Raw genomic sequence first — 15,056 nt, forward strand, 5'->3', positions numbered from 1 at the left:
GGCCCGGTGTCCAAACCAGGCAGCGAGGAGTAGGATCGGTATCCCGGCTGCAGTTCCTTAGTATTCGTTCAGCTAGTGGAGTTATCCAGCCAGCCCCATAATTGCTGCATGCCGGACGCGAGTCTGTTATTATGTGTTTGGATTTTGAATCAGAAGCAGCTAGGGCGATGGCGACCTCTTCAGCTTGTGTTGTGCCTGGGGCTCGAAAGGAAAGCCCATCCACCCGTATTTCTTGATGTACGACCGCGGCCGTGTACCACCCTCCGTGGGTCGGCCCAGCCACATCTACGTAAAAGACACCATGTTTGTTGCCATAGTGGTGCGCTAAGGCTTTCACCCTAGCCTGACGACGACCACTATGATCCTCCTTGTCCATCTTAGTGGGGAGGGGTCGAACTCTGACGGCGCGTCTCCAGAGTTCGGGCACTCGGACCCGCTCCTGAATGTGAAAATCATGTTGGATGTGAAGGCGGGCTAGCAAGTGCCGACCCGAATTCGTTTGGGCTAGCCTCGTGTATTGATTTGTGAGATGGGCTTCCTTGAGCTCCTGAAAAGTGTTCACCACTCCCAAAGTGTGCTGTGCAGCGTTTTCGGGCATCAATTTCGTACAAAGGTGTTTCTAGAAAAAATATAAATTGTAGCTCAATTGATAGCTAGTTGCATTGACATTTTGCTCAGCGATTTTTATCGGAGCCTTTTTTGTTTTAAGCGAGCAAAAAACTTTCGAAGTTCAGGGCTGCATCTCGAGCCATGGTTGCCCTGTACCGCCACTGCACTGCTCGGCATGCTTTTTCCGGTTCCCGAGAGCCATACGCTGCCCAGGAAGCGCGCTGCAGCAAACATTGAAGAGATAAAAATGCTCCGGGGGGCCCTGTGTCGTCAACGAAGCCTCTGTGCTGGCCGGCTGGAAAAATCAGGATCGGTCCACGACGCCATGACTACTGTCGCGACCGCTTAATGGCAGTGGCTGAGCACGCATGACGCAGAGAAACGATATCGCCGATCGCTAGGCAGCGCAAGCGCGGTGTTGTGATAGCGGCAGCAAGGTTGGTTCAGTAGGCGGCGCGCTGTACGCAAGACGTCAGCTACATCGCGACATCGGCAGTGCTTGTGGAGACAACACAAGAACCGATGCAAGCAAGTCAATCTGCGGCCAGTGAAAACTCTCGTGGAGGTGAGCCACTATATTTCAGTTATTCTCCGGCTATAAGCGTAATTTATACTGTAAATTAAACGGAAATTGCACGAGGCTATGTTCCTCGCGACGCGACGTACGAAGGTGCGCTTGTGCCGCTGGCACACACCCCGAAGCGAGCAGCCTTGGCTATAGAACAGCGAGTTTTCATTGTAGCATCCGTTGCTACCGCTTCAACATTGAGTCGCCTCGAGTTATCAAGAAAATATGACCCCACTAGAACACCATCAGGGTTGATAAAATGGATGATGAAAATCCCTCTTTGATACTATACTTCGATACTAAGGTGCTGGTACTATTAATAACTGATCGAGATATAGGCCACAACATCTTTTCTCTTTATAATAGCCGCCGCGTTGGCTGAGTGGTTGTAGTGCTCAGCTGCTGACCGTACAGAAGCGTGTGAGCGGCGTCACGGCCGTGTTCTGCAGTGCAGTGGCGGTACGGGGCAACCATGGCTCGAGGTGCAGCACTGAACTTCAAATTTTTTTTCTCGCTTAAAACAAATAAAAGACTCCGATAGAAAAAAAAAACGCTGAGCAAAATTTCAATGCAACTAGCTATCAATTGAGCTACAATTTATATTTTTACTCAGAATGCCTTTGTACGAAATTTATGCCCGAAAACACTTCACAGCGCACTTTTTCTATAAGTTCGACATTTTTTTCTGAAATATACTGTGTTGTATCATACTTATAAACCATTTACTGAGATAGTACATATTATAGAAAAGCGGCGAAACATGTGATGTTGCTCTCCAATGTCGTGAAAGAGTATAAAAAATTGCAAAAGCGATGTTTTTTGAGGAAAAATAATGACACAAAGCAACACAAAAACTTTGGGCTACAATTTTTTGGCAGTGCGATTAACACCCACTATGCATATTCATTAGCTCTAAAAATTTTCATGTGCAGCAGTAAAATATATGATTTTTTTTTCATTTTTAGTAAGACAAACTTTTGCACTCTGAGAAATTCGAGGGGCTTTCACATGACCAGTAAATTTTTTCGCCAAAGTTATTAAGGGTAATTAATTTAGCCGGTTAAATAAAGAGCCACAAATTTTATCGATAAAATCGGATGGGGTCGAGTGCGAACTCTGGTACGTTTGGTATGGAATGACCCTGTAGGAAGGGCTAAGTTTGGCCATATGGTCATATGGTCATATGACAAAGTTAGCGCGAGGCACGGGCAGCACCTGGCCACATGATCACTCACGGCCATACCAACGATCAACTCAGAAACAAACTAGTAATAGCTGCCCTGTTAATTAAACTTCCCGCTCAGATTCAATTAGGCCAAGTTAAAATTTTGTCTCGGGCTAGCTGGTACATGGTAGAAAACAAACAACAAACAGACGAAAACAGCGCAGCGTAACGAAGACAATAAAAACACTCACAAAGACAGGACGGGCGCTGATTTTACAAACCAGCTAGCAGAATATATACCAACAGCACTGGACCGCGTGATTATCAGGCCATCCAATCGCCTTTTTCCCAACATGTGGAACCCTCGGCGGAGTGCGCGAAAATTCGTCAGCCACACAGAACACAGCTTGAAAACAATCTCGTGTGGCAAACATCGCCACGATTTTAGAGAAGCTTCTATGTGAATTATTAGACGCGTGCATTTGAATAAAAAAAATAGCGAAGATAAGGGAATGTAGAGAAGAAAGCGTAAAAATGAGCGTATACGCAAGCGTGAGATAAAGGGGCCCACCAGCCGATGGGGGCAGGAGTGAAAGCAGCAAAAGGACTGAAATACGAAACTAAAACCTACGAAGAAAATACACTGTCACTCGGTAAAAAAAGTATGAAATTCAGCGCCTTGTGTAGGCCTAGACACACACAAGACAGCGTCCGTCCTGTCTTGTGTGTACCTTGCTTGTCCTCGTTTATTTGAGCTGTTTACGCCTGTCTAGCTTCACCTTGGTCTAATTCTCAATGGCTAGCAGGCAGGGAGAGAGGGACAAAGGGTAGTGAATGAGAGAGAATGAGGTTGTTCTCCGTCACGATATCCTACGATGTCGTTTACTCATCGAAGAGTTTCTCATGGAGCTGCAGAAGCATAAAAAAGACAGAAAAGAAGAGAAACTGCATGGTATTCATTTATCAGTTAGAAAAGCCATAACTCAGATGACAATTTTTAAATGGCCCGTCTCTTAATAGCCGCCCCTCATGGGACCTGTAGAAAAATACTAGAAGTATTGCGCTTTCGAAAGAACCCACCTTTTGTAGGAGGGCAGGTCAAGGCTCCGCAGAGGATGCGACAAGAAAGTGGATGTTGTTATTAATTCTTTCCTTAACCAAAAATTTGGTTAATAAAAAAAACATCTGCAATCTTCGATTAATGTCCTATGCTGAGACAAATCCGAAAGAAAAAAGAATCGGTACCGACACGTGCAGTTAAAAAAAGGGAACATTCGTATAGGAAAGCAGCACGAAGGAAGTCAAAAAGTAAACAAGAAAAAAAGAAGCAACTACCAAAGTAAGCAGTGGGAAAGGTAACAAAGAAAAAAAGGAAATATAAGAAAGAAATGAGCAGATCACAAAAAACTAAGTGGCGTCAGAATGCAGGAAACCCGGGCCCGCACTCGCATCGCCGGTATCGGACCGGAGTGAAAAGTTGGTTGTCGCTGTCCGACACGGGGCTGCCGGGTGACGGCGGGGAGAGCCTAAAACCAATTAACGGGCCTTCCTACAAGACGTCCGCGCAGAGCGAGCAGTGCAGTGTGATCAATCACTCGGATTGTCGCTCGCGCCCGGCTTAATACATTCGCCGGCGCCTCCCCCGCCGCCGCCTCGTCCGGACGGATGCTCCCCTCTTCCGTGCGCCCTTCCTTCACATCCGAGCAAAACACGCCGATATGTTCGCAAATGGCCGCCAGGGCGCGTGGACAACGACCTGCACAGAAGGGAGAAAAGGTTTACTGTAGCAAAAAAAAAAATAAAGTGATAAGTGAATAAACAGGGTGCCACTGTAAAAGCAAGCCCCGATAGCGAAGTGCACGTTAGGGTGCGGAAAATTTCCCCGGAGAGTTTGCGAACCGCAACAGGCGCTAACAGCGGAGCCCCGGCCTGCCCCACTGTCGCCGGTTTTATTGAGTTTGACCGTTGTAGCGAGCGGAGGAACAAAGGAATGGACGAGTAGAAAGAGGGAGTTCGGCTGAATTCGGCTGCGACAAAGAAAGGCCGCAGGAACAAGAAAAAATAAAAAGGCTTGATTGATTTCTGAGCGCTGATTACACCACATTAGGCGACAGTGGCCCGCGCCCCGGACCCGTGACAGAGTGGGCGACCGAGCATTTTGCGTCTTTCTGCACTTTGTCGAGGCCTTATCCCGATTTCTTGGCGCCGCTATAGGCTGATGTGTTGCCAACGCGAGGTTTGTCTCTTCTTCGTTTCGATCTGGTAACTGTAGCCTTCTGGGCCATATTTCTCGGATTTTCGCTGATTTCGACAATGGATTCAGAATAGAGCTTATGGTCTCCGTATTGCTGGTGTCTTAGTTTAATAGTTTCAAAAGAGAAGGGATTGTTAGCCACGGAGGCTCTCAGATAATGCGGGCGTCTTATTTAAGGCGCAGAAATAATTTGCCGCGTCATTTCTGGCATGTTTCAAAATGCGCTCTCGGTCGCAGGCTATTTCTTGATGTCTTTCTCATCCATCGAATTTGGCTGCACTCAAGAAAACAAGACTGAATTTGGACTGATCACATGTACATTTATTGAGCAAGTTGTTCTATTTTTCCCCCCGACCCGAGTCTTAAATCGTTGGAGACAGAAAAAAAAACAAATACTCAAAAGCGATTTAGAGTATTCAATTTTGCTGCGATATCTCATTCGCCATCTCGTATGATTCCTAATACGCTCGCCATTTCGACCGTATTTCGAGTCGGACTCCTTTAGCGCCATTACGTGCAGGGTCCTCAGTCCGGTGAAAACGCGGAACGCGCTGCAGTATCGTGTTACGGACCCAACAAAACATGAGTCATTTCGAGCCGGCGAAAAGAGAGTCATCTCGAGTTCCCGAAATTCCCGACGCATTGAGCGACGGCAGGGCCCGTCTCCGAGTAAAGGAAGGGGGGGCGAGCTCATCCCCAAGCTTGCTCAGCGCAAGGCGAAGAACTTCGGAGGCACGGCGGCGGAAGCATCGATTGGGACATTGACGGCCGATGTCAGGCGAGTGCTTTTTGGTATACAGGGAGCAGCACGCCAACTCGAGATTAACTTCGCTCGGGCGGTTCGATTTCCTGGCCTCTCCGCCGTTCCTTCGTCCAAGAAGAAAAGAAAAGAGGGCAAGGGGAAGAAGCGGTAGCTCTCTTCGTAGCAGGCAAAAAGCCAGAGTGCACTTTGGAACCGGCTCGAAGTGAGTGCGTGCGTGTGTGGCGTCGATTTTACGACGCGCAAGGACACGCCGGCGATGGTCATTTCGCGAGACGTAAAATTGTGTTTTGCGATACTCACGCAAGGGGATGATACACAGTCGCTTGAGATAAATCGATGAGGCGACAACATCGGGCTGCTGGGGGCTCGAACGACAGGCGTTCTTTGTTTTTGTTTTGTTTCCAGGAGCCCTTGTCGGCGTTGAAGACGATGGCGAGGCTAGACGGGGAGATTACACTACCGGCTATCTACGGCATCTGTCTGCTACAGCTACGGCGTGGGCTAAAAGAAGCCGTAGCCCCTAATATGCAGTGATTTTGTTTCTCAACGTATAACAGCGCGCGGTGCTTCGAAAGTCTTTGCATCGGGCTCAAGCTTCTTTCAGTCGACAGGACAAAAAAAAAAAAATGACGGCTCGATTATATCGTACGGCACTTTTTAGAGCAGTTTCCAAGCTGAAAAGAGGCGTTGATTACACTGAATAAAGCGATTCTTCTTATGTTATTCTAATCAGTAGTTTTCCCTAATCGGCCTACGCGTAACAAATGTTGATAATAAGCTTTGTAAGTGAAGCTTGTAAGTGAAGGAGACATAAAAGGCTCCTTTTCCGATTAGAGCGCTCTCAAATACTGAAAGGTCCCCAGATGACACTAGAGTGGTCGACTCAGTCGCATCGCGGCCCCTTGTACTCTTACGCATTGCCCTCCAAGAGTAGGTGGCGCCATCTACAATCTTAAGGAGCATTTACCAGAGCTTCAAAATGTTCATTGCCAAAGAGCGAACGATGTCGCCTTAGACGACACTTTAGGGGGACTGAGTGCGTCTTTCACAAGGGCTTGTCAGGTAGGCTTTTAAGCCTTCGTCGCTTTCTTGCTTTCGTTGACATAACTTTATTTGAGCGGAAAACACTGGAGCGAAGATTACATTCTTTGTTCACCACAGCCCTTACGCGTGTTATGGGCCAGTAGCTCCCGATGCGACAAAAAGAAAAAAAAAACTCAGAATCGCAGGATTCCCCAGCGGCACGCTTGTACATTGCTCTGAGATATTGCGCGGCAACTCGAACACGTTCGCTCATAAGCCTGTACAGGTCGCGCAAGACAACCTCACTTTAAGGTACGAGCTTGTGTCTTTTTGATTTCTTTCTTTTTGAGCCAGGATATCCCCAGAAGCTCTCTCCAGGAACCGGTAAAAAGGAAGTGTTCAGAGCGAGGCTCGTTAAGCAAACGCGAACCTACGAAGCTCGCACGCACATGGCCCAGAAGCTACACGTTTTCAACTTGAGCGCCTTGTACTTATTTGAAACCTAGACGGTTGCCATTAGATCGTGAGCCCAAGACAAGAAAGAAGGCGTAATGGCCTCTGCAAAGTGCACACGCCACTCGTCCGGGAGAAGTACAAAGCTGAGCACGAAGGAAAGGTCATCCCGCTAATGGATGAATGAGGCCTCGCTTTTAAAATTACGACATGCAGTTCTCCCCATCTCGACGAGGGGGCCATGTAGACGTATTAAGGTAACGCGTGCATGCCGTAAGAGTGAGTGAGCATGTCATAGAGCTACTGGTGTTTACCCTTGCGTTAAGGCGCTCGCCTTCATGAAAGCTTAAACGCTAAGCACGGTGCGATTTTCAAGGGACGCGCCTCTAGAGCTTCGCTGATGCCTGATGACGTGTTCTTTGATGGCAGGCTTATGTTGAAGGCGTTGTCATTTGTGTGTTCTGCGCCATAAGCTATCAGGTTTAAGGTCATATACAAGAAAAGCTGCAGTAACACATGAGGGGCTGAGGGCGTTGGTCAGGTAATAAAGGAATGATCAACGTCGCCTTGCTATTCTTGGAATCTGCTCTTATATAAATCCTGTAATCCTCCCGTCACAGCCCAGATCACCTACACCTGAGAGGAAAAACGGAGATTCAAAGGTCCTGACGTTGCATTTTATGACAAAGGCTTAATTGCTTTGCTGAAATTTTAAAGGTCGCGATGTACCTTTCATCGCAAAACACACTGCGGTGCCATCGATCTACTGCGTTTAGAAGCCCACCAAGGTAATTCTGCGGCTAAGAGGCGGGCAGCTAAGCACGCTTTCAGCAGGCGATCTCATGGTCGCTGGTTCGAGCCCGGCTGCTGTGAATGCATTGCGCTGGAGGCTATGCGTTTAAAACTGTCGTATTCTAACAGCTTGGTAAACTTTGAAGAATCGCAGGTGGTAGAAATTGATCACGATCCCTGCACTACGGTTTGAATCCCAGCCAGCAGTGCTCCTTGGGCAAGTAAAAATCTAGTCAGCCAGACATTTTCCTTTGTTGAAATTTATTCTTGATTTCTAATTAATTTTTAAAATTTCAGTTCATTTCTCTCACGACGTATCATGCAACTACGAAGCCTAAGTAACCGTTACTCAGTCTAACAAAAATAAGTCAGTAATTTTAGATTACCGCTGATACCCCACAATAAACACACTGTACGAGAGCCGCTTTCAGCCTGCCAGGTATGCAAAAGAAAGAGAAAGAGAGACCAAACTGATGCAGTATTACAGGAAAAAAAAAGTCAGTAATGATGTGGTTCAAATAAAACCGAGGTTGTATTGAGTCGATCTCAAAGTCACATTTTCTTTCGTTTTCGTACCCATGGCTTAATATATAGTAGATTGACGCTTTGATTCTGCGGCAAAAAAAATTATGAAGAAATCTAGTTTCTGATTAATATGTCATCGGAAAGCCGTCAGCTACACCAGGCCTGTAGGAGACAGCCGGTAAATGTAACAAAAATTAACGTTTCCCATCAGTGAGTAACTTTACGATGTGCACCATGTTGCACTGTGAACCAATTTTTTATTAGTAAAAAACGCCTTCTTCATAGTTTTCTCATTCTCAAGCAGCACTGAACCGAAGCAGTTTATTTAGCGCTTATCGTCGCGAAAATTGGCTTATACATTGTGACGAAATGTAGCTACTAGAGCAAGAGAGGAAATAGAGAAAAATCGCGATTGTGTTACCTTCCACTCACCTGTCCCTACTAGAACATGATTGTTTCCCCAGATCAGCAATAAAGCGAGGGAGGCGATAAAAAAGCGGACTTTAAAGGAGAGGCAGTGGAAAGCCCGATTTATAACAACTATTTATTTCCAATGTACTGCCAGTTCCTGAGGAGCTATTACAAGAGTGCATAGACAGAAATTGGCACTCCTTTAAAGAATTCATTTGTAGCTGCATATTTGAGGCATTGAAACGTTACATTAAAATGTTAACAGTTTATTTTCTGCAGCACCTACTTAGAGAGTCAGTTTATATTTAGTGTAGTACTGATGTAATGCGATGCGTACTACACAGGAGCTAGAGTAATGTATCCTTCTTTCTGTACATTAGCCCAAAAGCAGAAACATGCGACAAGGTGTCTTTCCTTTCTCTTCCTAAAGAATAGGTGTCTATGGAGCAACTTCGTCAACAATGAACTTCTTCCAGTATGGCGAACCAGTTTCGAAAATAACCGTGGTTGCCAAAGCGCTAGCGTACATCACCGATACAGAAAATCATAAAAACACTCTGTAATCGACAAGGAATATATTTTTATGAAAGCGCAACGAAACGTGATTCAAACTATGTTTCTAGCGTTTTTTTCTCTCGTTTTTCTTGTTTCCACTACAACGCACCAAAAGTGAACGAAGTAAACGATGAAGTCTTCCCTAACGTACGTCGCGAATAAGACACCGGATACATGAGTATTCGGCAAATCGAACGTCGGCGTCCCAGCGCTAAACTAAGGGGACTGGTTCCGGCTCCGAGTGCATTGTGAACGCCGCGCAGAGCTGACGGGCGAAAATGGGCGAAGAACAGCTGCCTCAGAACACCGCCGATGCAGGCTGGAAAGGAGAGAAACAGGGAGGAGACTGCGACAGACCCCCCCCCCCCCCCAAAAAAAAAAAAAAATAAAGGGAAGAAGGAAAAAGGGGAAAAACAGGCGTCCACGTTAGGCGCTCGTGCTTGCACGCTGGCGAACCGCAGGACCGAGAAGCCACAGCACTCCGGGCATTCTTTTTCAGGCAGGGAAACCTTGAGACCGAAATAATGGACTCCTGAAAGCCTCTAGTGAATGCACTGTCTTCTCAGTGCGCCCCGATGGCCTCCAGTGGAACTTGTTCCTGCTGCTTTCGCAGCCTCCTTGTCGGCGGCTCTTTATTTCGCTCTTCTGTGTTTGCTAATGCCCCTCTCTCTTTCCCCATATCTCTCTTTGTTTCGCTCCCTCCCCATCTCTCTATGTAGTTCTCTTACTCTGGCGCTTACTTTGGCTCCGACATACCATTACGGGTCCTACGATGCGACTGAAAGCTTGCATCGAACAGCGTTAGGGCGAAATAGAGGAGTGATGTCTTCGACTGTGTTTTGCAACCCGTACAGTTTCTCGCCAAAATGGTTGAATTGGGTAAAGGGGAAAAAATAAAAGTTTCAGGTTTGATAGCGGTTCTGAATTATATCAGTATTATCGGCAGGACATCGTCGCTTATAATGCGAATCACGAAAAGCTCAGGGCGATGAACTGCTCCACCCTGCTTCAAATGTACGGACCAATCTTGTTTTAACCGAAAGAGGCATCTTCATTCCTGAGTAACAAACAGTTCAACGCCACACAGCGCCGTAGCAGTAATGGTACCACACTGCTCTTCTCGTTGTATTGACCTTCGAGCAACTCTGAATGACGGCAGCCCTTTTCCCGGACGTAATATGCCAAGTCGGTTCAAATTGTAAGTTTCAAAAACAAGGTAAGAAACAGAGTGGTGAGATAAATACTTCACCTGGTAGTACTCGCGTGCTAGATGAAACAAAACGCACTCTTCAGTAATATTTTCCGGGCTCGAGAACATAGCGAGCATCTTTTACCCTAAACTCGTGCGTAAAATTTGTGGGGAGGCGCATAATTCTCTCCAAAGAGAGCCTTTTTTTCTGGCACAACTCCCAGCATTCAGAGCGAAGCCCAGCAGCAACAGGTTGCTAATATCCTTAACATGGTAGATCGAAAAGAGAACCATTAGAGAGCAGGAGTGCTTCCTTTTTGTTCGCGGATTCCGCGCGGAACATTACGATTGGCTCTCCGTCACGTGGTGTGAGCTAGCGTTTTACAGCATTGCGTGGTTCTTTCAGCGTTACAAAGCGGGCCCCTGTTAGCATTAAATATCATTACCAGCGGACTGCGCGCCCAAGAAAGAAAGGGGCGCGCTCATTACGCGAGGAAAAATTTTTTTTTGAGCAAGTAAAATACAAAAAGGGGAGGGGGTGCGCTCATTATGCGAGGCCGTTCATTACGCGAGCATATGCGGTACACTTACAACATATTACGAGCTTACAAGAGTGCAGTGCAAGGGAAATCAGAGAAACAATGAATACATATCCGTTTCAAAAAGTGGTAGGGTGTGAACTTAGTTAAACCGAGTAGATGTGCGAAATCATGTGTTCATTCTTCAATTAGAGGCTCCGCCTTAAGGGTATGACGCGGTAGCTTTAGTGGGTCAGTACCCATATATGCAGAATTGATCATTCTCTACTTGACTTCCACAGATCGCGGCGAGTTCTCATACCACTACCTGCGCAGTGGCGCAGCGGTTAAGAGATGCGCCACTGCACTGACAGGTGGCTGTTTCTGTCACAACCACCGGTAGGAATTGTGCGACCCATGTTGCTTTTGCCGAACAACCTCTCGCGTTCAATCATTAATTTACCTGACTCCCATTGGCCGCAGCTTGCGCGACGCGTTTCTGAACTAACACGAGCTTACCCGAGTAACTCCTGTTAGCTCGGGTTTGTGCGGAGCACGGGACACGACAGCACAAGACAAGAGTACTACACAAGAGAAGACAAGACAAGACAAGGCAAGAAAAGACAAGATTCTTGCAGGGGTTGGTATGTCTGAGTAGTGCTTGCGCACTAATATCAATCACATTAGAAAAAATCAACTAGAGCGGCTACCAAATGCACTTAAGTACCTTGACGTAAAGCAATTAGACACTTTGACTCCGCCATTCAAGAGTGTTCTTAAAATTATGGTATTAATTACACTGCGGAAGTTTTTTATCCGCCCCGGTGGCATGGTTAGGGCGCTCCGCTACTGATCCGGAGTACCCGGGTTCGAACCCGGCCACGGCGGCCACGTTTCGATGGACGCGAAACGCAAAAGGCGCCCGTGTGCTGTTCAATGTCAGTGAACGTTAAAGATCCCCAGGCGGTGGTGGTGGTAGTTGTTCTTCTTATTAAAATAATAGTAAAAAGGATGGAAAAGATTTTTGCTAGCCCCGGCATCTGCCATCGATACTGAAGCACCTGAGCTGGGGCAGCGGAAATAAAGCATTGCAGGGAGAATGGAGAAATGAAATGAAATAGGTGAGGGGACAGGAAGAGAGGATAGGGGGAGAAGTAATAAATACAAACTATTTACACAATAAGAAATATGTCCATGTTGTGCGCGTGATTAGTTCATATTGGAGGAATTAAAACGCGCACAGCACTGTGTTGGCTAAAACTGGAATGGGGCGTCCAGTTATTAATCGTTCAAAGTAGAACTCGCGGAGCGTTCGGTCACTGCGTGTAACTACCCGACACAGAACAGACGGGACGTCAAGCCCGTGTGTTCGAGGAATGCACAGAGGCTCACCAAGGTTCACTCACGAGTGCGCGCACTGCCCTGCGGCCACAATAGCTTCTCGAGGGAGTCTGGTAGTATGCCCAGTGCCCTATAGGCCGCAAGCATATAGCGACGAGCGTCGGCGAATGCGGCACAGTGAAGGAGCAGGTGTTCTAGTGTTTCCACTGCACCGCATCCGTCACACACATCACTCGTCGCGATTCCGTGACGCTCCCGTCGTACCCCGGGCCACACGCAGCCAGTGCGCGCGCGGAGGATCATTGCACGTTGTGACCGTGTAAGTGCGCGACAGCCGGTGATACTGTCGATGCGCTCACCTCCTGCGATGCGTGGGTCGGGGTGCTGCTTTCGGAGATGGTAGTGGATGGCCGCACTCACGTCCTCCAGCGCAAGGGGCAGATCGCTGGCAGGCAGTTGGTGTGCAGCGGTCGCGAGGTCGTCAGCTTCTTCGTCGCCGGCGATGCCGCAGTGACCGGGCGCCCACTGTGCACGCACGGCACATCCTCTCTGCGCGAGGCGTTCGACACGCGAGCGAATTTCCCGCACTAGTGGGGTACCGCGGCCGTTAGATTGTAGCGGTCGAAATTATTATTCCAGAGCACTCCACTACGGCACCTCTTTCTTCCTTTCTTCTCTCAGTCCCTCCTTTATCCCTTCCCTTACGGCGCGGTTCAGGTGTCCGCCGATATGTGAGACAGATACTGCGCCATTTCCTTTCTCCAAAACCAGTTTTCATTTTCATTTAAGCTGCTTTATTATATTGCTTTCTCACTTTTGTTCAAAGAGACTCTCAACTGATTTTTTTGAAACTGCCTCTACTGTCCAAATGAAGTGGCTGTAGCCTTGTTAAGCTGCAATATAAAGCATCCTTTTCTCTCGACTCCTTTGTTTCTGAAGCAAAAAAAAATTCTGCTTGACTAATCTAAGTATTTAAGCTGCTCGGAAAATTTAAAGTACCGAGGGGAGCTGTGTTAAAAGGCAGAAAAAAAAACAGTAGGAAACGGGAATGCTCAGAATAGGAGGCCTGGACATCGCGTCACGTTTGCGGACAAGAGATAAAAACTAAAGCATATTATTAGTGACGTCATTAGAAGGGCGTCAACACTGCGCAAAGAACGGTGGTATCGTATGATCGCTGGCACAAATATTTCAGCTCCAAGGATGGTCCTTGCCGCGCATTACGAGCTGCTGCACAAAAAAAGAAAAGAAAAAGAAGCCGTGTGCTTTGGTTTGAGAAAGACTGATATGAGCATTGCCTTGCAAAATTAGCGCTACAAAAAACGAAGGCCAGTGAAGAATACACGACACGCCTGTGTTTAACCTTCCCAATTCTTCGTTTATACTGCGCTAAATCTGCAGGATGTATGTTAACGAAGTAGCCTAATACGCCATAGTTTTCAAAAATGAAATTGCACTCATCTTTTCTTCTTAAGTGCGGCCGTTCAGCAACTTTCGATAAACTTAATGCCATTTCAATGCTACTTGTTCGCTTAACTTATGAGGAACACCACAGTAGAGGACTCCGGATTAGTTTGGACCATACGGAGTTCTTTAGCATTCGCTGGCGACAAACAGCACACGGGCGTTTTTCATCGAAATACGGCCGCCGTGGCCCGGATCGAACCCGCGACCTTGGGATGCGCAGCCAAAGCCAGTGAGGCAGAGCGACGAGTACAGACAGCGGTCCTCTTACGTTGCATAAAATGAATTATTAATACCAGATAGTCTCCGCAAGAAATATGGATCGCGCGATACCATCGTTGAAGTTGCCACTTACAACGTACATTTACGGAACAGGAGATGATGATGCCGAAATCAGCCTTCTCAGCGGAGTAATGCACAGATACACCAGATCGATATGCTTCATTTATTTTTTTCATGTTTTATTTTTAGTGTTACCTTGAGAGCTTCGAGATTAAACTTTTAAATGTCAAGGCGTCTTCATTTCGAAACAAAAATCGACATGAGAACGCACTCTTTCATGCGTCACAATGATGCGTTAGCATTCAATGCTGCTGGTTGGGTAATACTAGTGAAAGAGAACGCAGGTTTCGAAGCCAATGGCTCAGGAGTACATCTTTGTGGTTGAATATTTAATTAAGAAGAAATTTAATGGAATGCAACTACCACGTTTCTATTATGGATAAGTTCCCCGAAGCCTGCGGTTCGAAAACGATTAATGCCTTGTATAGCCACTCAGTGTAACATTACCCAAGAGTGTTTCCTTCGCTATATGTACACGTGGCCACGCAATTCAACCTCCGGAGCAAAATAGCAGCGGCTGTCGAAGTCTTTTGTCATTTCTACAAAGTATATAAAGTATATATAAAATCGTGCTTAAATTAAGTAACACTTTTGCAGGAGATATAACGTCCGCCCTTTCGCGAAAAAATGCGTAAGTATGGATAGAAAAATTCGTTGGAGGCACTCAGATGTCTCTTAACTGCGGGAAATCGAAAGTCGTTTCCGACTCATTGCACTGAGTTGAATTTGCCGCGCTTGAATTCGTTTCACGACAGAGGAGAAGAGAAGCTTGCGTGAGCGTGGAGCCACGTGACCTAAGTGGCGATGTAACGGACGGACGGTCACCGCGAGTATGAGCCATTAAAGGCTTTCGCCTTAATACAAATCATCATCAAACTAGACGAGTCATTTTTCTGTTCTTGAGGGATACTTGATAAGAAAGCGCAAAAAAGGCAGTGTGTGGCTAGTCAGTCTACCTCTTTTTATTAAAACGGGCGAGGAAGTTTCAACCTCTACGATTTCTACATTAACTTCAGACAGGTTATTTTCTGCCGAGCCTGCTATTGAATGCTTTTGTATTTATTGATTTAATCATTTTTATTTA

This window comes from Amblyomma americanum, chromosome 6 (assembly GCF_052857255.1).
Source record: "Amblyomma americanum isolate KBUSLIRL-KWMA chromosome 6, ASM5285725v1, whole genome shotgun sequence".
Taxonomy (NCBI): Eukaryota; Metazoa; Arthropoda; class Arachnida; order Ixodida; family Ixodidae; genus Amblyomma; species Amblyomma americanum.